Source organism: Geotrypetes seraphini, chromosome 4 (assembly GCF_902459505.1).
Source record: "Geotrypetes seraphini chromosome 4, aGeoSer1.1, whole genome shotgun sequence".
Classification (NCBI taxonomy): domain Eukaryota; kingdom Metazoa; phylum Chordata; class Amphibia; order Gymnophiona; family Dermophiidae; genus Geotrypetes; species Geotrypetes seraphini.
Window position 1 is genome coordinate 326,326,482 of NC_047087.1, and position 22,313 is coordinate 326,348,794.

A 22,313-nucleotide genomic window follows, 5' to 3' on the forward strand; every position below is an offset into this window, starting at 1 on the left:
AATTTTTCTACCTTGTCTGGATGTTTTGTTTTTCCATCATCTCGATCCCAGTTTCTCTTTCTGCATTTTGTCCATCTTCAACTAGGTCTCTTTCCAGTGTCTGCTGTCCATTTATTTTCTCCTCTCATTCCATTGTTTTTCCTTCTTATGCCTGTGTCCAATGTATTTTTTCCCTTTCAGCTTTCTTAACTTTTCTTTTTTTGCTTCTTTCCACTCAATCTTGCCTTCTTTTTAAACGTTCCGCTACCTCTCAATTTTCCATCTTTTCTCTGTCCCTAGCTCTTCCATTTCCGTTTCCCATCTCACTCTTTTCCCAGCCTCCTTTTTCCTGGTCTCTACTCCCCATTACCATATTAATACCACTGTACTCACTGCTCTTGTCATGGGTCACCACTTTCAGAATCCCCCCTCCCTCTTCCCTCAGGCTGTAACTGCCCATCTCTTTCTTTCCATCTCCTAGCATCTTCTTACCCAGCACTTCCCTCCTGCTCTCCTATGGGTTCTTCTCTGCTGCTCTATCCCCAGTCCAATGTTTTGCTCTTTTCTGTTTTTCTTCCCTTCCCCCCTCCTTGATGCTGCATCTCTGCCTTCCATCCACGGACCTAACATTTCTCCCTCCCTTCCAGCCCCAGATCCAACTTCTCATCCTTCCTCTTCCCAAATGCCCCATCCCATCTCTCCCCCCTGCCTGCCTCCCTTCCCCAGGTCCACCATATCTCCCTTTCTCTTCCTAACAGTTTTTCTTTCAAGTATCTCTTTCCCTCTTCCTCCACACCATCCCAGGTCTAACTTCTTTCCCTTGAGACTATTGCCCACCATCTCTCTTGTTTCTGGCCCCATAAGCTCTCCCCCCCTCCTCACAGCCAAACTAGCACTTCATTAATACCCTCCCCCTCTGTATTTTAAAAAAAAAAGTGTGGAGGCTTCCTCAGCCCAGTATGTTCTCCCCCTTCTCTCTGCGCTCATACATCTCTACCTCTCTCCTCTCCCATCACCATGACCAATAACTCTCTCTCTCCCTCCCTATCTGCCCAATAGGTCTCCTCCTTTATCTCCCCATGTGCACCATCTCTTTCCCTCTCAGATACCCAATTCTCCCTTCTATTCTCTCCCACACCTCAGCATCTCTTTTCCTCACTCCCTCCATTCTTGCATATTATGGCTTGTGCACCCCTCACTCTTTCCATTCATGCCCCTCCTTCCTTCATCCTGTTTGTGCTCCCTCAAGTCCTAACACATCCTTCCTTCCCTCACTTACATATTTAGTTTGTTTTGTACTGCAGGGATTTCTAGGATGCAAGTTACTTGATCACTGAAAGGAGTCGACTGAAATTTTACAGGAAGGATGGCAGGTAAGAATTTCCTGATTCCCAAATGGTAAATTGGTTGGTAGTGATTGGTCAAGGAGAACCTTGGAGTTGAGAATCGAATTATACACAAGACGGAAGCCATGCATTTTTTTAAAAAGGAAATATTTTTAGAAGAGTGTAGCACAGTGGTTAAAGCTACAGCTTCAGCATCCTGAGGCTTTGGGTTCAAACCCATGCTGATCCTGATGACCCTGGTCAAATCACTTAATCCCTCCATTGCCCAAGCTACATTAAATAGATGGAGGCCATTGGGATCGGAGGGGGGGATAGTAAGATGCTACATGGGGTATGGGAGGTAGGGAGGGATAAAAGCTGCAAGGGTTTTGCTGCACAAGGGATGGGAGGAAGGGATAGAAAGGAAATAGGAAGAATTGGGGTGGAGAAGAAGGAAGAGATGATCATTGTGTATGGGAAAAATCTAGTGTCTTTTTTTGGGCTCAAAATGAATGAGTCTTATTTTTGGGGAAACGCATTTCTTAAAAATGGATAGAAATGAATTGAAATATTTGAAAAGTGTTTATTGAAAAATTATTTATTTCTGAAGACAGGAATACTTGGAGGCTTTGACTGAGCGGACTTGTCACAAGAACAGCCAGTGTGTATGAAAGACACATGGACCGATCCTGCACAGTGCTGGGAAAGATAAGTGTTTATCATAAGAGTATTAGGAACATTATATACTCGCACACAGTCCAATTACATTAGTGAGAATTTATTACTGAAGACAGGAATATTTGGAGGCTTTGGCTGAGCAGATTTTCCATAAGAACAGCAGTGGTCAACTTTAGGATGTTAACTACTTATTGGTCTACCTTGGTGTTCACCACTGCCTTGGTGTACATCGCTTTGGGGGGGGGGGGGTTGATCACCACCCTGGTGTACACTGCCCTGGTGTACATCGCTATGGGGGGGTTGATCACCGCCCTGGTGTACATAGCTATGGGGGGGGTTGATCACCGCCCTGGTGTACACGTGTACACTGCCTTGGTGTACACCGCTATGGGGGGTTGATCACCGCCTTGGTGTACACAGCTATGGGGGGGTTGATCACTGCCCTGGTGTACACTGCCTTGGTGTACACCGCTATGGGGGGGTTGATCACTGCCCTGGTGTACACTGCCTTGGTGTACACCGCTATGGGGGGGTTGATCACTGCCCTGGTGTACACTGCCTTGGTGTACACCGCTATGGGGGGGTTGATCACTGCCCTGGTGTACACTGCCTTGGTGTACACCGCTATGGGGGGGTTGATCACTGCCCTGGTGTACACTGCCTTGGTGTACACCGCTATGGGGGGGTTGATCACTGCCCTGGTGTACACTGCCTTGGTGTACACCGCTATGGGGGGGTTGATCACCGCCCTGGTGTACACTGCCTTGGTGTACACCGCTATGGGGGGGTTGATCACCGCCTTGGTGTACACCGCTATGGGGGGGTTGATCACTGCCCTGGTGTACACTGCCTTGGTGTACACCGCCTGCCCTGGTGTACACTGCCTTGGTGTACACCGCCTGCCCTGGTGTACACTGCCTTGGTGTACACCGTTATGGGGGTTTGATCACTGCCCTGGTGTACACTGCCTTGGTGTACACCGCTATGGGGGGGTTGATCACTGCCCTGGTGTACACTGCCTTGGTGTACACCGCTATGGGGGGGTTGATCACTGCCCTGGTGTACACTGCCTTGGTGTACACCGCTATGGGGGGTTGATCACTGCCCTGGTGTACACTGCCTTGGTGTACACCGCTATGGGGGGTTGATCACTGCCCTGGTGTACACTGCCTTGGTGTACACCGCTATGGGGGTGTTGATCACCGCCCTGGTGTACACTGCCTTGGTATACACCGCTATGGGGGGTTGATCATCGCCTTGGTGTACACCGCTATGGGGGGGTTGATCACTGCCCTGGTGTACACTGCCTTGGTGTACACCGCTATGGGGGGGGTTGATCACCGCCCTGGTGTACACTGCCTTGGTGTAAACCGCTATGGGGGGGTTGATCACCGCCCTGGTATACACTGCCTTGGTGTACACCGCTATGGGGGGGTTGATCACTGCCCTGGTGTACACCGCTATGGGGGGGTTGATCACTGCCCTGGTGTACACCGCTATGGGGGGGTTGATCACTGCCCTGGTGTACACTGCTATGGGGGGGTTGATCACTGCCCTGGTGTACACTGCTGTGGGGGGGGGGGTTGATCACCGCCTTGGTGTACACTGCTGTGGGGGGGGGGTTGATCACCGCCTTGGTGTACACTGCTGTGGGGGGGGGGTTGATCACCGCCTTGGTGTACACTGCTGTGGGGGGGGGGGGTTGATCACCGCCTTGGTGTACACTGCTGTGGGGGGGGGGGTTGATCACTGCCCTGGTGTACACTGCCCTGGTGTACACTGCCCTGGTGTACACTGCCCTGGTGTACACTGCCCTGGTGTACACTGCCCTGGTGTACACTGCCCTGGTGTACACCGCCCTGGTGTACACCGCTATGGGGGAGGTTGATCACCGCCCTGGTATACACTGCCTTGGTGTACACCGCTTTGGGGGAGGTTGATCACTGCCCTGGTGTACACTGCTTTGGGGTGTGTTCACTTTGTGGTGGTCTACTCTAAAGTCCTAAACAGCTGTGTCGCAAGCGATCATAAAATTTCTTCCCACTAATGTAATTGGACTGCGTCCAGATTGTGTAGAAGAGGAGGTAAAGGAGTGGATGTAGGGGAGTTCTAGAGGCCACAATCCGCTTATTCTGATCTCTCCCCCTCTCAAAATGAGGCGGTACTTTATCAACCTGAGTTGTAGATCATGAAATTGTAGCCTTAAATTTGTAAGCTCATTATGCCTGGAATTAATGGTTATAGAAGAGTTGACATTTGAGCAAATAATTTGGGCATACATCCTGTCTAAGACTTGCGGTTGGCTGCACTGCCATATTGGAATATGGTGTTTCTTCTTTTTCTTAGGGTATGGATTCCATGGTTTCTTTTAACTTCATGTATGTATTCTGCCTAGGTCTTACGCAGGAAGACTAGGTGTTTTCTGTTTGACCTTGTGGATTTCTGACAGGAGGATGCATGTCTGGCTTTGGCAGAAATGTAAAGGTAAGGAGGGAAGTGGCAAATATTTAATTTGTTTATCCCCTCCTCCCAGTAGCTCTGAATGGGTTAGAAGCAAACATTCACAGTGGGATACATTTAGACAGTCGAAAGATTTTACAGTGACTTAAGTAAAGGTTAAGAATGGAGAAGCTAGTGCAGAAAGGAAGGGGAGTTTAAGGGAGGCGATGGGGGTTGATTTGCAGTTGGAATTTTAGTTGAAGTGTCCTGGGATGGTCACATGTTTGTGGGAGATGGATAGCTCGCTGATGGAATTTGAGTAGGGATTCTAGGGCTTCTGCTCGGGAGCAGGGGGGTTCTGTAGAGTAGGATGAGGATGACTTTGTGCTTGTGGCAATTCTAGGCCCTCTAGGGTGGGAATATTCACTAGGTAGTGAAATGGAGTGAGGGAATATGAGGTTGGGTGATGTGTCACCTCCCAATGCTGTCAGTCCTTTTCTGATTCTTCATTTTAAATCTGTCTGCTTTTTTGGTCCATTATAAAAAGGAAAGAGCAGTGCAGGAATGACTGTTTCATTGTGTGAAGGTTGCATATGATAGGTATTCCCCTGTCCTTAATTCATTTTGAATCTTTACTATGAATTTCTTTATTTTAATTTTCCAATGAGTTTGACGCCAATTTGGTTTTTTCACAGTGCACCTATCACTTGAATATTATACAAATGACCTGTCTTCACTTTTGGATTCCTGGAAAAAGATCTGTGAAACTTGAGTGACGTACCCGTCGACAATGCAAAAGTTAAGTGAAACTTATTATTTTTTTATGAGAATTGTTTGATTCTGTCTTTTAAATGCAAGTAACATTATTATGTAAACCATTTAGGTTTTCATCGCTATAGAAACGTTTAAAATATACAGCTAGCAGTCGGCTTCGCTTTAAATCGCGTCAACAGGTATAGTTCCATTGAAGTCGGTGTTCTTTAAACAGGCAATAGATATAATTAAAAAAATAAAGGAAAAGTTAATACCTTTTTTTATTGGACTTGCTCACTCACTTACTCACTAATTTGCTCAGTAAAATAAGTGATTATCTTATTTCCTTTATTGGTTTTTTTCTATCTATTGCTTATTTTAAGCAGATCGACTTCAATGGAACTATACCCGTCGATTCAATTTAAGGCGACGCTAACTTCTAGCTGTATATTTTAAAACTTTCTATAGCGATGAAAACTCAAACCGTATACATAATAACATTAGTTACATTTATAAAATGGAAGCAGACAAAGAAAATCAGCAATAGGAAGACAATAGCGCAAAGCTGCTTATATAAAGAATGATAAAGTTCCCAAAGGCCTTTAAGTAGTTTCCTCAATTTCCCTTTAACCACATTTTCTGTAAAATGTGATTTATACATATCTTATGTACCAAAGCCTTGTGCAGATCCATCCCAGCTTTAAGTTTTTATTTTTTAAATTTTTGAGCTCTATTTGTATGAGGGTTTAGGACATAAGAAATTTATGAATCGGACAGAGGTTCTCTCGCTCACATGATATTACAGAAATGCAGTAGGAAAGAACTTAAACGCAATTGGTTATAGTTTTTTCTAGATATTGATGTTTTTTGACTGCTAAGCCTTGGGAATTTTTTCATAATTGTACAAGCATTTCATGGCTTTCTTCCTAGTACTGATTTTTTTAAGGATCAATTCAGTTTTTTTGCTTCTTTATGTAACTTATATAATTTAAATTTTCCAATGAGTTTGACACCAGTTCTGGTTTTTTTTTTACAGTGCAGCTCTTATCACTTGAACGGTATAGAAATGAGCTGTCCTTACTTCTGGATTCCTGGCAAAAGATCTTCAAAACACAGCTTACATTGGTTCCTGTCGACAACCCAAAAGTTAAGTGAAACTATTTTTTTTCTTTCGGCTCTTGGCCGAATTACACAATCGTTTGTACGAGCCACTTTGGGCTATTGTCTCGCTCATTTTCCTGAGGATTGTTTATTTGCTTCTGTTTTATAATTGTAAGTAACATTAAGTAAACCGTTTAGGTTTTCATCGCTATAGAAACGTCTAAAATATACAGCTAGCAGTCGGCTTCACTTTAAATCGCATCAACAGGTATAGTTCCATTGAAGTCTGTGTTCTTTAAACAGGCAATAGATATAATTAAAAAAATAAAGGAAAAGTTAATACCTTTTTTTATTGGACTTGCTCACTCACTTCTCACTAATTTGCTCAATAAAATAAGTGATTATCTTATTTCCTTTATTGGTTTTTTTCTATCTATTGCTTATTTTAAGCAGATGGACTTCAATGGAACTATACCCGTCGACTCGATTTAAGGCGACACTAACTTCTAGCTGTATATTTTAAAACTTTTTATAACGATGAAAACTCAAACCGTATACATAACGTTAGTTACATTTATAAAATAGAAGCAGACAAAGAAAATCCGCAATAGGAAGACAATAGCACAAAGCGGCTTATATAAAGAATGATAAAGTTCCCAAAGGTCAAAGGCCTTTAAGTAGTTTCCTCAATTTCCCTTTAACCACATTTTCTGTAATATGTGATTTATACATATCTTATGTACCAAAGCCTTGTGCAGATCCATCCCAGCTTTAAGTTTTTGTTTTTAAATTTTTGAGCTCTATTTGTATGAGTGTTTAGGACATAAGAAATTTATAAATCGGACAGAGGTGCTCTCGCTCACATGATATTACAGAAATGCAGTAGGAAAGAACTTAAACGCAATTGTTTGTTCTAGATATTGATGATTTTTAACTTTTAAGCCTTGGGAATTTTTTCATAATTGTACAAGCATTTTATGGCTATCTTCCTAGTACTGATACTTTAAGGATGTACTGTCTTTTTTTTTTTTTTTTTTGCTTGTGTATATAATTTATGTAATTTAAATTTTCCAATGAGTGACACTGGTTCTGTTTTTTTTTTTTCACAGCGCACCTCTATCACTTGAACGGTATAGAAATGAGATGTCCTTTATTTCTGGATTCCTGGAAAAATCTTACACGGCTTACGTCTGTTCCTGTTGACAACCCAAAAGCTAAGTGAAACTTTATTTTTTGCTTCAGCTCTTGGCTGAATTACACAATCATTTGTACGAGGCTATTGTCTCACTCTTGCTTATTTTCCTGAGGATTGTTTGTTTGCTTCTGTTTTATAATTGTAAGTAACATTATTAAAGTAAACCGTTTAGGTTTTCATCGCTATAGAAACATTTAAAATATACAGCTAGAAGTCTGCTTCGCTTTAAATCGCGTCAACAGGTATAGTTCCATTGAAGTCGGTGTTCTTTAAACAGGCAATAAATATAATTAAAAAAATAAAGGAAAAGTTAATACCTTTTTTTATTGGACTCGCTCACTCACTTACTCACTAATTTGCTCAATAAAATAAGTGATTATCTTATTTCCTTTATTGGTTTTTTCTATCTATTGCTTATTTTAAGCAGACCGACTTCAATGGAACTATACCCATGGACTCGATTTAAAGCGACGCTAATTTCTAGCTGTATATTTTAAAACTTTCTATAGTGATGAAAATTTAGACAGTTTACATAATAATGTTACTTACATTTACAGAATAGAAGTAAATAGACAATCATCAGGAAAATCAGCAATAGGAAGACACTAGTCCAAAGCGGCTTGTACAAAGAATGATGAAAATTCTCAAAGGTCTAAAAGGCCTTTAAGTAGTTTCCTCAATTTCTTTTCACCCACATTTCTGTAATATGTGATTTATATGTCTCTTATGTACCAATGTCTTGTGCAGATCCATCCCAGCTTTAAGGTTTTTGTTTTTTTTTTGGTTCAATATTTTTGAGTTATCTGCATGAGGTTTCACTACACAAGAGAAGTAAAAATCGGGCAGAAGCTGTGTCGCTCACATATCTTACACTAATGCGGTAGGAAACAACTTAAGATGCAATTGTTTATAGTTGCCTTTTTCTAGATATTGATGCTTCTTGACTATTGACCTTTGGGAATTTTTTTATAATTTGTACAAGCCTTATTTTCCTACTGCTGGTTTTGTTTTTTTAGGATCAATTGTAGGTTTGTTTGGTTCTGTTTTTTATAAATTGATGTATAATATGTAAATTGTTTAGATTTTAATGAGTATAGAAATTTTAAAAATATATGGCTAGAAGCTAGCTTGGCTTTAAATCGAGTCAACATGTATATTTCTATTAAAGTCTTTAAATGGGCAATAGATGGAAATAAAGGAAATAACGCAAAACCTTTTTTATTGAGCGAGTAAGTGAGTAAAGTGAGTGAGTGAGTCCAGTAAAAAAGGGGTTGTCTTATTTCCTTTATTTCTATCGCCTATTTAAAGAAGATTAATTTTAATGGAAATATACCTGTTGATTCAATTTAGAGCCAAGCTAGCCTCTAGTCTTATATTTTATTGCATTTTAAGTAGTTTCCGAAGGTCTCCTGTTACAAAACCACGATAGCAGTTTTTAGCTCAAGGAGCCGCATCAAACAGCCTGAGCCGCTCCCGACACTCATTGAATTTGTATGAGTGTCGGGAACAGCTCAGGCCATTCGGCACAGCTCCCCCACGCTAGAAACCGTTATCGCAATTTGCCGCCTTCACCACATTTCTGTAATATATTTCAGCAAGAGAACCTCTGTCTCATTTATACATTTTTGTTATGTACCGAAGTCTCGTGCAGATAGAGCCCAAAAATATAAATAAACTTAAAGCTGGGGTGGATCCGCACAAGACTTCAGTACATAAATGTATTAACCGGGCAGAGGCTCTCTTAGAAATGCAGTGAAAGGCAAATTGAGGAAGCTACTTAAAACGCAATTGTTCATAGTTGGCCTTTTTCTAGATATTGTCGCTTCATGATACTACTGACCAGGGTGTCCAACCTGCGGTCCCGGTTGAGGGCAATGCAGTGTTTTTCTCCACTCCCCCCCCCCCCCCTGGTGTTTACCATCACTATTCCGTCTCGCTGCAGCATTTGCACGGCCCCAGAAACTTTTTTCGTCCAATGCGGCCCAGGGAAGCTTAAAGGTTGGACACTCCTGATTTTCACTATTGTTTGTACAAGCCTCTTGGCTACTGTCTTATTGCTCATTTTTGTTTTATAAATTTATGTATGTATTATGTAAATCATTGAGGTTTCATTACTATGGAAATTTTATTAAAGTATATGGCTATAGGATAGAGGTATAGTTCCATTAAAATCAGTCTTCTTTAAATAGGCGATAGATAGAAATGAAGGAAATAACACAAGACCTTTTTTATTGAGCGAGTAAGTGAGTAAAGTGAGTGAGCGAGTCCAGTAAAAAAGGGGTTGCCTTATTTCCTTTATTTCCATCTATTGCCTATTTAAAGAAGATTGATTCTAATGGAACTATACCTGTTGAGTTGTTTTAAAGCCAAGCTAGATTATAGCCACATACTTGTTTGAAATTTCCATAGCGATGAAAAACTGCTAACAATTGCCTTTAAGTCATTTCTTCAATTTGCTTAAATTTTGCCTTTTCACCACATTTCTGTAATACAATACATGAGCGAGAGCCCCTGCCCAATTTATACATTTTATGTACCGAAGCCTCATGTAGATCCATCCTAGCTTTAAGTTGGGGTATTTTTTATAAATTTTTGAGATCTATCCGCATGAGGCTTCAGTACATTAGAGATGTATAAATCGGGTAGAGGCTTTCTTAGTTACCTATCGTATTACAGAAATGAGGTAGGAGTCCACTTAAACGCAATTGTTTAGTTTCTTTTTTTCTGCTGTTTCGGGAACTTGTTCATCATTGTTTGTACAAGCCTTTTTTGGCTAGTACTGATTTTCCAGAGGATCGTTTGGTTCTGTTTAATTTAAACATTTTAGGTTTTCACTGCTATAGAAATTTCTAAAATACACGGTTAGAAGTTAGCTTGGCTTTAAATCAAGTCAACAGGTATATTTCCATGAAAGTCAGTCTTCCTTAAATAGGCAATAGATAGAAATGAAGGAAATAACGCAAGACCTTTTTTATTGAGCAAGTAAGTGAGTAAAGTGAGTGAGCGAGTCCAGTAAAAAAGGGGTTGCCTTATTTCCTTTATTTCTATTTGGTCTGTTTGAAGAAGACTGACTTTAATGGAATTATACCCGTTGACTCAATTTGAAGCCAAGTTAGCTTCTAGCCATATTTTATTGCATTTTAAGTACATTCCTAAGGACTCTTTTTACAAAACTGCAGTTGTAATTTTGTAAAATAGGGGGTAAATTTTGCCTTTATCGCCACAATTCTGTAATATAATATGAGAGCCTTCGCCCAACACATACATTTTTTATGTATTGAATCCTTGTGCAGATCCACTGCAGCTAATCTTTATATATTTTGGCTGTATCTGCACGAGGCTTTCTCTGAAATACGATCGTATTACAGAAATGTGGTAGGAATCTACTTTAAATGCAATCGTCTAGTTTTTACAAGCCTCTTTTGGCTATTATCTTTTTTTTTCTGAAGATGGTTTGCATCTGTTTTATAAACTTATGTATGTAACATGTAAACTATTTAGGTTTTAATCACTATAGACATTTTTAAAATCGGTCTTCTTTAAATAGACAGTAGATAAACAAACAAGGAAATAAGGCAAAACCTTTTTTATTGGGCTCGCCCACTAACTTACTAACTCGCTCAGTAAAAAAGGTGTTATCTTAGTTCCTCTTATCTATTTATTTAAAGACCGAGTTTAACTATCTGTTAGAGATTAAATTTCTATAGCAATAAAAACCTAAACGGTTTACATAATGTTACATAAATTTATAACTAGAATTGGCTAAACCCCCTTTAAACCTGAGATGAAATTCTGAAAATATAATATTTGCTGATAAGACACCAGGGTAGAGATCAAAGACATCAGTATGAGCCCGCCATAAATCGTGGAAACCTCTGGCTCGGGTCTAAATGAGAATTGCCTCATACATCATAGTCTATGATCTTCTCCCGTGAACAAAATAGTTATATTTCCAAGTGAGAAAATACAGGCTTAACACTCAGGAAGAAGGGGGAGGTAAAGACACCACAAACAAATACCCCTTCAAAGACTAAACCAACACAATAACTACAATAAGTAATAATAAATAAGGAAAGTATGTGAATGGCAATCAGTGATTTACACATGCAAGATTCTAAATATTAAATTTTAACAATACATACATAGACATTGACATTAATAAATAAATACATATTATCCAATAAAATTAGTGCAAAATATCTAATAAATAATTCTCACTGAATAAATATGAAATCTTATACAAATATATAAAAGCAATGTATGAAAGAATTGTGCAAATATAAGAAAGGACCCTGAGAACTTAATTACTATAAAGAGATTATATACTCATGAAAAGTGCCTGTGCAAAAGTTCCTGTCTAAGATAGCAGCCAATTCTAATTAAAAACCTTAAACATCCACTAAAAGTAAAGTGCAACTGCTAAAGTGCAAATGCTGAAACACTAAAGTACAAGTAATACCACTCATAACAGGATTGCAACAGCTACTAAAGCACCAACACTGCAAAATATTACCGGGGTCCCAAACCATTACTAACCCCCAAACACATACATACATACACACACTACACCACTCAAACCATATACATATCGCCACTCGACAGAACTCCGTTTCACGTCTTCATCAGGAGTGGGATACAAAAATTGATGACCCAGTGGAAAGACCGACAACAAATTTCTCAGGAAATCAGTCAAAAGTCATGAAAAAATGAAAATGAACGGCATGTACAAATCAAACAACGCTAGCGTTTGATTCATACACACCATTCATTTTCATTTTTTCATGACTTTTGACCGATTTCCTGAGATTTGTTTATCTTTCCACTGGGTCATCAATTTATTTTTTCATGACTTGACCGATTTCCTGAGAAATTTGTTGTCTTTCCACTGGGTCATCAATTTATTTGTATCCCGCTCCTGATGAAGACGCAAAACAGAGCTCTGTCGAGTGGCGATATGTATGTGGTGTAGTGTGTGTGTGTGTTTGGGGGTTAGTAATGGTTTGGGACCCCAGTAATATTTTGCAGTGTTGGTGCTTTAGTAGCTGTTGCAATCCTGTTATGAGTGGTATTACTTGTACTTTAGTGTTTCAGCATTTGCACTTTAGCAGTTGCACTTTACTTTTAGTGGATGTTTAAGGTTTTTAATTAGAATTGGCTGCTATCTTAGACAGGAACTTTTGCACAGGCACCGGCACTTTTCATGAGTATATAATCGCTTTATAGTAATTAAGTTCTCAGGGTCCTTTCTTATATTTACACAATTCTTTCATACATTGCTTTTATATATTTGTATAAGATTTCATATTTATTCAGTGAATTATTTATTAGATATTTTGCACTAATTTTATTGGATAATATGTATATTTATTAATGTCAATGTCTATGTATGTATTGTTAAAATTTAATATTTAGAATCTCACATGTGTAAATCACTGATTGCCATTCACATAGTTTCCTTATTTATTATTACTTATTGTAGTTGTGTTGTGTTGGTTTAGTCTTTGAAGGGGTATTTGATGTCTTTACCTCCTTCCTGAGTGTTAAGCCTGTATTTTCTCACTTGGAAATATAACTATTTTGTTCACGGGAGACGATCATAGACTATATGATGTATGAGGCAATTCTCATTTAGACCCGAGCCAGAGGTTTCCACGATTTATGGCGGGCTCATACTGATGTCTTTGATCTCTACTCCGGTGTCTTCTCAGCAAATATTATATTTTCAGACTCATCTCAGGTTTAAAGGGGGTTTGGCCAATTCTAGCAGTACTTTGACTAAGTTTCTATTGGCTATACAATTTAAGAGGGTTTTCTCTGGTTGACATAAATTTATAAAACAGAAGGGAAATCCTTGGGGAGAATCAGCAATAGGAAGCAAAGGCAACTACAAAATGTTTTCCAAAGTTTGCCTTTCACCACACTTCTCTAATACAATATGTCTGCGATAGAGCCTTTGCATAATTTATATTTTGTTATGTCTTGAAGTTTTGCAGATAGTCAAAAATATAAAATTTAAAGCTGGGGCGGGTTTAGGACACAAGAGAGGCAAATTTAGGAAACTACTTAAAAGGCAATTGTTCATAGTCCATAGTCTCCTTTGCTTCCCAATGCTGATTTGTTGGGTTTTTTTTGGAGGACGGTTTGCATTCTGTTATAAATTTATGTATGAAATAACGCAGAACCTTTTTTATTGAGCGAGTTAGAGCGAGCGAGTCCAATAAAAAAGGTACGCCTTATTTCTTTGTTTCTAGCTATTGCCTTTTTAAATAACATAAGGTAGTCATTTTAACATTTTATACTTTTTTATTGAATGTAATTCTAAAACGCCGACACCATCTTTTTGTCTTACAGATAAGCATGCGGGAGTATTGCGGGTAAGCATCCCTCTTTCATTTTACCTCTGCTCAACTTTTTATATCTTTCTTTAATTGAACGTAGTTCTAAATTCTATAACGCTGACACTGTCTTTTTGTCTTGCAGATAAGTATGCGGGAGTATTTCGGGTAAGCATTTTCAGTTTCCTTTGACCTTTGTCTTCACTCTTTTGTATTGTCTTTGTTAATTTTAATTGTTTTCTGTGCAGGAACCTACTGAAGCTTCTCAGGTAAATATCATTTGAATAAAATGAAATGTATTGTGTGCACACAGGAAAACAAAGTTAAAGGAACTTCTCCGTTTGTAGGTTTTCTTGCAGTGGCTAGAATTAGAGGAGGAAGTCTTGAAGCAGTTGATGCCGGACTGCAGCTCTGGAAGCATCCATGCAGAATACACCAGAACCAGACTCAGCAGAAAGTCTGTTTTCCTTTTTTTAGTGTATAACCAATAAAAGTTTGCCTCGTGTCTGGTTTTTTTCTTCTCCACCTTTTGCAGCTTTCTCTCCTTAACTTTTTTGTCTTTTGCTCTTCAACTTTTGTATTGCATTTTTCCTTTCCCTTCAAATTTTGTATTTTGTCTCTTTGCCTTCAAGTTTGGCTTCTTTGCCTTCAAGTTTTAAAATCTAAATCCCCCACAGACAGACAGTCCTGGAGGATTAATATAAAGTCCAACAATTCTGAACTAAAAAAAGCAAGGAAGAACTACTACGGTAACAATCTCCAGATCCAACAACCAAAGTAATACTTTAACATCTGGTGCTCCATATCCTCCAAAAATGACTCCATAGTCCCCTCCTCCACCTGCTGACAATTTAGCAAAATTTTCAACAAAAGTCACTACCTTATGATTATCGTTCCCACCAACACCCTCCTACAACTCTCTGTGCCCACCAACTCTAACCGTACACTAACCATCGCCAACCATATCATAGTAGACAGATCCTGGACCGCCTTTGAGCTCATATCCAATTCCCAGGTTGCTAAACTCTGCCTCAAGTTGAAATCCTGCAACTGTACCTTGGACCCTTTCACCTCCTACCTATATGAGAAAATTCCCACACAAGCCATCTCATCTCTCACCAAACTTATAAATTCTGCCCTACTTTCAGGCCTATTTTCTGCTGAAATGGGATACATCGCCTTATCCCCACTACTGAAAAGCTGATCTAGACCCCTCCACACCATCTAGCTAGTGCCCAATAGCAAACATCCCTCTCCTGACCAAGATGCTGGAGTCCATCTCTACCCAACTCTCATCCTATCTTGAGATTCTCCATTCTCCTACCCTACCAACATGGCTTCAGCACCAAATCCCTACTGGCCTCATTAATCTCAAAGGTCCAACAACTTCACTCTTGCAATAAGTTTGCTGTTCTTCAATTTGACCTTTCTGCAGGTTTCAACATTGTCCATCATGATGTACTAATTCTCCAACTCTCTGAAACTGGCATAAACTCAACAGTCTTAGATTGGTTCTGAAAATTCTTATGTTCCCGCTCCTACTCTGACCTCTATCCCGATTCTTTTCAATATTTATGTCCTCCCAACTATCCCCCTTGGAAACACTTTACACTTAAGCTGATGACATTCTTGTCCTCGAGACCGACTCTAATCTCACCAATCTCTCTGAGAACATCGCTTCATGTATTTGGAACCTCCAATCCTGGGCTCTCACTGTACAAATGAGACCAAAACAAAGCTACTTTGGCTCGGCCCAAAATTAAATCAGCTACCCACATTGCAGCTTGAGCACTCGAGCAAAGTTCTGGGCATCATTGATTCTACACTGTCGTTCAACGACCACCTTAACTCCCTAGTAAAGAAAATGCTTTTTCGATCTTCACATGTTAAGGAAAGCGAGATCCTGCTTTTGTTAACAACACTTTGCTGTCCTCGTACAATCCATCATTCTTTCCAGACTGGATTATTGTAATTCCATCTACTTAAGCCTAACAAAAGAAAAGCCTTCCTAGACTTCAACAGATTCAGAACGCTGCGGCTAAACTAATCTTTGCAAAAAGCAAATTTGACAGTCTCCCCGCTTATGTCTAAGCTTCACTGGCTCCCAGTAATTCATAGGGTCCACTACAAATGCACCTGCCTAACCTTAAAATCTCTACACGGCATCCTTCCTCCCCTTTTTCCACTATCCTGGAACTCCTCGAATCCCAACATCACAAGATCCACTCAAATTCAAACTATCCTTCCCTTCTTTAAAAGGCATATCCCATTCAGGAAAATTAGGGACGTCCATCGTCTTCAGGATCACCGAACTGTGGAACAGCTTTACTGCCCCGCTTCAGAGTCTAGCCTCCCTCCAACTCTTCCAAAAACATTTGAAAACTTGGCTTTACTCTAAAATATAATTGACCTCTCCCTATTCAATATACTAAGTCCCTCTAAACTTTCTCTTTACTAAGTCCTTTAACTTTCGTAGGAGTTCCTTCTATTCCTGTAAACTGTGTCGAGCTCTACTTATGTGTTGATGATGCAGTTTACAAACTTAAGGTGTAGTTTATCTTTTGCTTTAAAGGTTTGCCCTTTTTCATCTTCAACTTGCCTTTTTTGTATTCTATTTTCTCTCCCTTCAACTTTTGTATTGGATTTTTCTCTAACTTTTGCTTTGCAGATTTCTTCAACCTTCAACTTGCTTTTTTTCTCTATTTTCTCTGCTTTTTTCTTCTCCTGCTACTTCTCAGTGTTTTTCGCTGCATTTTCTTTGAATTTCTTCTATTTTTTCCTCGGGTTTCCCAAAGTTTTTCCTCTGCCCTTTCGGGTTTCTCCACATTTTCCTTTTCCTCTGCCCTTTCAAGTTTCCCAAAGTTTTTCCTCTGCCCTTTTGGGTTTCTCCACATTTTCCTCTGCCCTTTTGGGTTTCTCCACATTTTCCTCTGCCCTTTCAGGTTTCTCCACATTTTCCTCTGCTCTCTAGTTTCTCCACGTTTTCCTCTGTCCTTTCATGTTTCTCCACGTTTTTCTCTGCTCTCTAGTTTATCCAAATTTTCTTTTTCAGGTTTCTCCAAGTTTTTTCTCTGCCCTTTCAGGTTTCTCCACGTTTTTCCTCTGCCCTTTCAAGTTTCTTCACGTTTTCCTTTGCCTCTGCCCTTTCAGGTTCCCCCCAAGTTTTCCTCTGCTCCTGCCCTTTCAGGTTTCCCCCAAGTTTTCCTTTGCCTCTGCCCTTTCAGGTTTCCCCCAAGTTTTCCTTTGCCTCTGCCCTTTCAGGTTTCCCCCAAGTTCTCCTTTGCCTCTGCCCTTTCAGGTTTCCCCCAAGTTCTCCTTTGCCTCTGCCCTTTCAGGTTTCCCCCAAGTTTTCCTTTGCCTCTGCCCTTTCAGGTTTCTCCATGTTATTTCCTCTGCCCTTTCGGTTTTCCTCTGCCCCTGCCCTTTCAGGTATCCCCCAAGTTTTCCTCTGCTCTTTTGGGTTCCCCCAATTTTTCCTCTGCCCTTTCGGGTTTCTCCACGTTTTCCTTTGCCTCTGCCCTTTCAGGTTTCTCCATGTTTTCCTCTGCCCTTTCAGGTTTCTCCACGTTTTCCTCTGCCTTTTCAGGTTTCTTCACGTTTTCCTCTGCCTTTTCAGGTTTCTCCATGTTTTTTCCTCTGCCCTTTCAGGTTTCTCCATGTTTTTTCCTCTGCCCTTTCAGGTTTCTCCACATTTTCCTTTTCCTGTGTCAGGTTTCTCCAAGTTTTGTTTTTCCTCTGCCCTTTCAGGTTTCTCCAAGTTTTCCTTTTCCTCTGCCCTTTCAGGTTTCTCCACATTTTCCTTTTCCTGTGTCAGGTTTCTCCAAGTTTTGTTTTTCCTCTGCCCTTTCAGGTTTCTCCAAGTTTTCCTTTTCCTCTGCCCTTTCAGGTTTCTCCAAGTTTTCCTTTTCCTCTGCCCTTTCAGGTTTCCCCACGTTTTCCTTTTCCTCTGCCCTTTCAGGTTTCCCCACGTTTTCCTTTTCCTCTGCCCTTTCAGGTTTCTCCACGTTTTCCTTTTCCTCTGCCCTTTCAGGTTTCTCCACGTTTTCCTTTTTCTCTGCCCTTTCAGGTTTCTCCACGTTTTCCTTTTTCTCTGCCCTTTCAGGTTTCTCCAAGTTTTCCTTTTCCTCTGCCCTTTCAGGTTTCTCGTGTCTCTAGTTTCTCCACATTTTCCTCTGTTCTTTCAGGTTTCTCGTGTCTCTAGTTTCTCCACATTTTCCTCTGTTCTTTCAGGTTTCTCTACGTTTTTTCTTCTGCCCTTTCAGGTTTCTCTCCTCTCTAGTTTCTTCACGTTTTCCTCTGCCCTTTCAGGTTTCCCCCAAGTTTTCCTTTTCCTCTGCCCTTTCAGGTTTCCCCACGTTTTCTTCTGCCCTTTCAGGTTTCTCCATGTTATTTCCTCTGCCCTTTCAGGTTTCTCCACATTTTCTTCTGCCCTTTCAGGTTTCTCCATGTTATTTCCTCTGCCCTTTCAGGTTTCCCCCAAGTTTTTCCTCTGCCCTTTCAGGTTTCTCCACGTTTTCCTTTTCCTCTGCCCTTTCAGGTTTCTCCACATTTTCCTTTGCCTCTGCCCTTTCAGGTTTCCCCACGTTTTCTTCTGCCCTTTCAGGTTTCTCCAGGTTTTCCTTTGCCTCTGCCCTTTCGGTTTTCCTCTGCCCCTGCCCTTTCAGGTTTCCCCCAAGTTTTTCCTCTGCTCTTTTGGGTTCCCCCAATTTTTCCTCTGCCCTTTCGGGTTTCCCCCAAGTTTTTCCTCTGCTCTTTCGGGTTTCTCCACGTTTTCCTTTTCCTCTGCCCTTTCGGGTTTCTCCACGTTTTCCTTTTCCTCTGCCCTTTCAGGTTTCTCCACATTTTCCTTTTCCTGTGTCAGGTTTCTCCAAGTTTTTCCTCTGCCCTTTCAGGTTTCTCCACATTTTCCTTTTCCTCTGCCGTTTCAGGTTTCTCCAAGTTTTCCTTTTCTTCTGCCCTTTCAGGTCTCTCCATGTTATTTCTTCTGCCCTTTCAGGTTTCTACACATTTTCTTCTGCCCTTTCAGGTTTCCCAACATTTTTCTCTGCTCTCTAGTTTATCCAAGCTTTTTCCTCTGCCCTTTCAGGTTTCTCCACATTTTCCTTTGCCTCTGCCCTTTCAGGTTTCCCCACGTTTTCCTCTGCTCTCTAGTTTATCCAAGTTTTTTCCTCTGCCCTTTCAGGTTTCTCCATGTTATTTCCTCTGCCCTTTCAGGTTTCTCCACGTTTTCCTTTTCAGGTTTCTACACATTTTCTTCTGCCCTTTCAGGTTTCCCAACATTTTTCTCTGCTCTCTAGTTTATCCAAGCTTTTTCCTCTGCCCTTTCAGGTTTCTTCACGTTTTCCTCTGCCCTTTCAGGTTTCCCCCAAGTTTTCCTTTTCTTCTGCCCTTTCAGGTTTCCCCACGTTTTCCTCTGCCCTTTCAGGTTTCTCCACATTTTCCTTTTCTTCTACCCTTTCAGGTTTCTCCACATTTTCCTTTTCCTCTGCTCTCTAGTTTATCCAAATTTTCTTTTTCAGGTTTCCTCAAGTTTGACTCTGCTCCTGCATTTTCTTGGCGTTCTGCTTTTTTCTCAATTTTCTTTGTTTTCCATTGTATTTTGTTTTGTGTTTTCCTATATTTATCTCTAGTTTTCTTCTGCATTTTCTCCAAGTTTTTATCTGCTATTTTTCAAAGTTCTGCTCATTTTGTTTTCTCAGGTTTTTTTTTCTCAAAGTTTTCTTCTGCAATTTGCTCTGTATTTTCTCCAAGTGTTCCTCTTCTCCAAGTTTGTTCTGAATTTTCTAAGTTTCCTCTGCATTTTCTGTTTTGTCTGCATTTTATCTCAATTTGTATCTGTATTTTCTTCAAGTTTCAGTTTGTTGAAGTTTCCTGAATTTTTTCCAGATTTTCTTGTCTCTTGAATTTTTTTCTAAGACCACTGAATTTTTTGTAGAATTTTTTTCTAAGAACCCCTGAATTTTTTCAAGGGTTTTTTCTAAGACCCCTGAATTTTTTGTAGAATTTTTTTCTAAGAACCCCTGAATATTTTCCAGGGTTTTTTCTAAGACCCCTGAATTTTTTGTAGAATTTTTTTCTAAGACCACTGAATTTTTTGTAGAATTTTTTTCTAAGAACCCCTGAATTTTTTCAAGGGTTTTTTCTAAGACCCCTGAATTTTTTGTAGAATTTTTTTCTAAGACCACTGAATTTTTTGTAGCATTTTTTTCTAAGACCCCTGAATTTTTTCTAGGGTTTTTTCTAAGACCCCTGAATTTTTTGTAGAATTTTTTTCTAAGACCACTGAATTTTTTCTAGGGTTTTTTTCTAAGACCCCTGAATTTTTTGTAGAATTTTTTTCTAAGACCACTGAATTTTTTCCAGGGTTTTTTCTAAGACCCCTGAATTTTTTGTAGCATTTTTTCTAAGACCCCTGAATTTTTTCTAGGGTTTTTTCTAAGACCCCTGAATTTTTTGTAGCATTTTTTTCTAAGACCACTGAATTTTTTCTAGGGTTTTTTCTAAGACCCCTGAATTTTTTGTAGCATTTTTTTCTAAGACCACTGAATTTTTTCTAGGGTTTTTTCTAAGACCCCTGAATTTTTTCTAGGGTTTTTTCTAAGACCACTGAATTTTTTCCAGGGTTTTTTCTAAGACCCCTGAATTTTTTCCAGGGTTTTTTCTAAGACCCCTGAATTTTTTCCAGGGTTTTTTCTAAGACCCCTGAATTTTTTGTAGAATTTTTTTCTAAGAACCCCTGAATATTTTCCAGGGTTTTTTCTAAGACTCCCTGAATTTATTGAGAACTTTTTCTGCATTCCAAAAAAATTTTTTCAAACCCCCTGGGCTGCTTGTATCCCTGACTCCTAATTTTTTTTATTTTGGTTTGTTATTTTAGTTTTTTTGCTTTTGAGGGTTGAAAGCAGCCCAGGGGTTTGAAAAAGTTTTTTTGGAATGCAGGACCCTGGGCCAGAACCTATCTCGAATATGCTAATTTTTGGGTAAAGTGAGATTTTAATTTTATTTTTAATTTGAAAGGTTGTTTTTGAATTTCAGAGAGGTTTTTTGAATTTACAGAGGTTTTAATTTTATTTGAATTTCAGAGAGGGATTAATTTTATTTGAATGTGAATGAGGTTAATGTTATTTGAAAGAGGGTTTTTATTTTATTTGAATTTTATTTGAATTTGAGAGAGGTTATAGGGAAATGTTATAGGGAAATGTTATAGGGAAATGTTATAGAAGAGATTTTAGGGGAATATTAGAGAATTTTTAGTGGTGATTGTAAAGAAATTGTAGTAGTGATTTTTAAAGATATTTTGAAATTAATTTTAGTAGAAATTTATTAGAAATGTTAGATATTTGAAAGAAATAGTTTGTATTAATGTTGTGTGGTAGAGATTTGGTATTGGTATTGGTATAGGTATATTGTAGAGTTTGTTAGAATATGTTAAAGTGTTAGAAAATTTGTGGTGTTGGTGTAGAGTTGCTAGGGTTAGGGTCAGGGTTAGGGTCAGGGTTAGGGTCAGGGTTAGGGTCAGGGTTAGGGTCAGGGTCAGGGTCAGGGTCAGGGTTAGGGTTAGGGTCAGGGTTAGGGTCAGGGTCAGGGTTAGGGTTAGGGTTAGGGTTAGGGTTAGGGTTAGGGTTAGGGTTAGGGTTAGGGTTAGGGTTAGGGTTAGGGTTAGGGTTAGGGTTAGGGTTAGGGTTAGGGTTAGGGTTAGGGTTAGGGTTAGGGTTAGGGTTAGGGTTAGGGTTAGGGTTAGGGTTAGGGTTAGGGTTAGGGTTAGGGTTAGGGTTAGGGTTAGGGTTAGGGTTAGGGTTAGGGTTAGGGTTAGGGTTAGGGTTAGGGTTAGGGTTAGGGTTAGGGTTAGGGTTAGGGTTAGGGTTAGGGTTAGGGTTAGGGTTAGGGTTAGGGTTAGGGTTAGGGTTAGGGTTAGGGTTAGGGTTAGGGTTAGGGTTAGGGTTAGGGTTAGGGTTAGGGTTAGGGTTAGGGTTAGGGTTAGGGTTAGGGTTAGGGTTAGGGTTAGGGTTAGGGTTAGGGTTAGGGTTAGGGTTAGGGTTAGGGTTAGGGTTAGGGTTAGGGTTAGGGTTAGGGTTAGGGTTAGGGTTAGGGTTAGGGTTAGGGTTAGGGTTAGGGTTAGGGTTAGGGTTAGGGTTAGGGTTAGGGTTAGGGTTAGGGTTAGGGTTAGGGTTAGGGTTAGGGTTAGGGTTAGGGTTAGGGTTAGGGTTAGGGTTAGGGTTAGGGTTAGGGTTAGGGTTAGGGTTAGGGTTAGGGTTAGGGTTAGGGTTAGGGTTAGGGTTAGGGTTAGGGTTAGGGTTAGGGTTAGGGTTAGGGTTAGGGTTAGGGTTAGGGTTAGGGTTAGGGTTAGGGTTAGGGTTAGGGTTAGGGTTAGGGTTAGGGTTAGGGTTAGGGTTAGGGTTAGGGTTAGGGTTAGGGTTAGGGTTAGGGTTAGGGTTAGGGTTAGGGTTAGGGTTAGGGTTAGGGTTAGGGTTAGGGTTAGGGTTAGGGTTAGGGTTAGGGTTAGGGTTA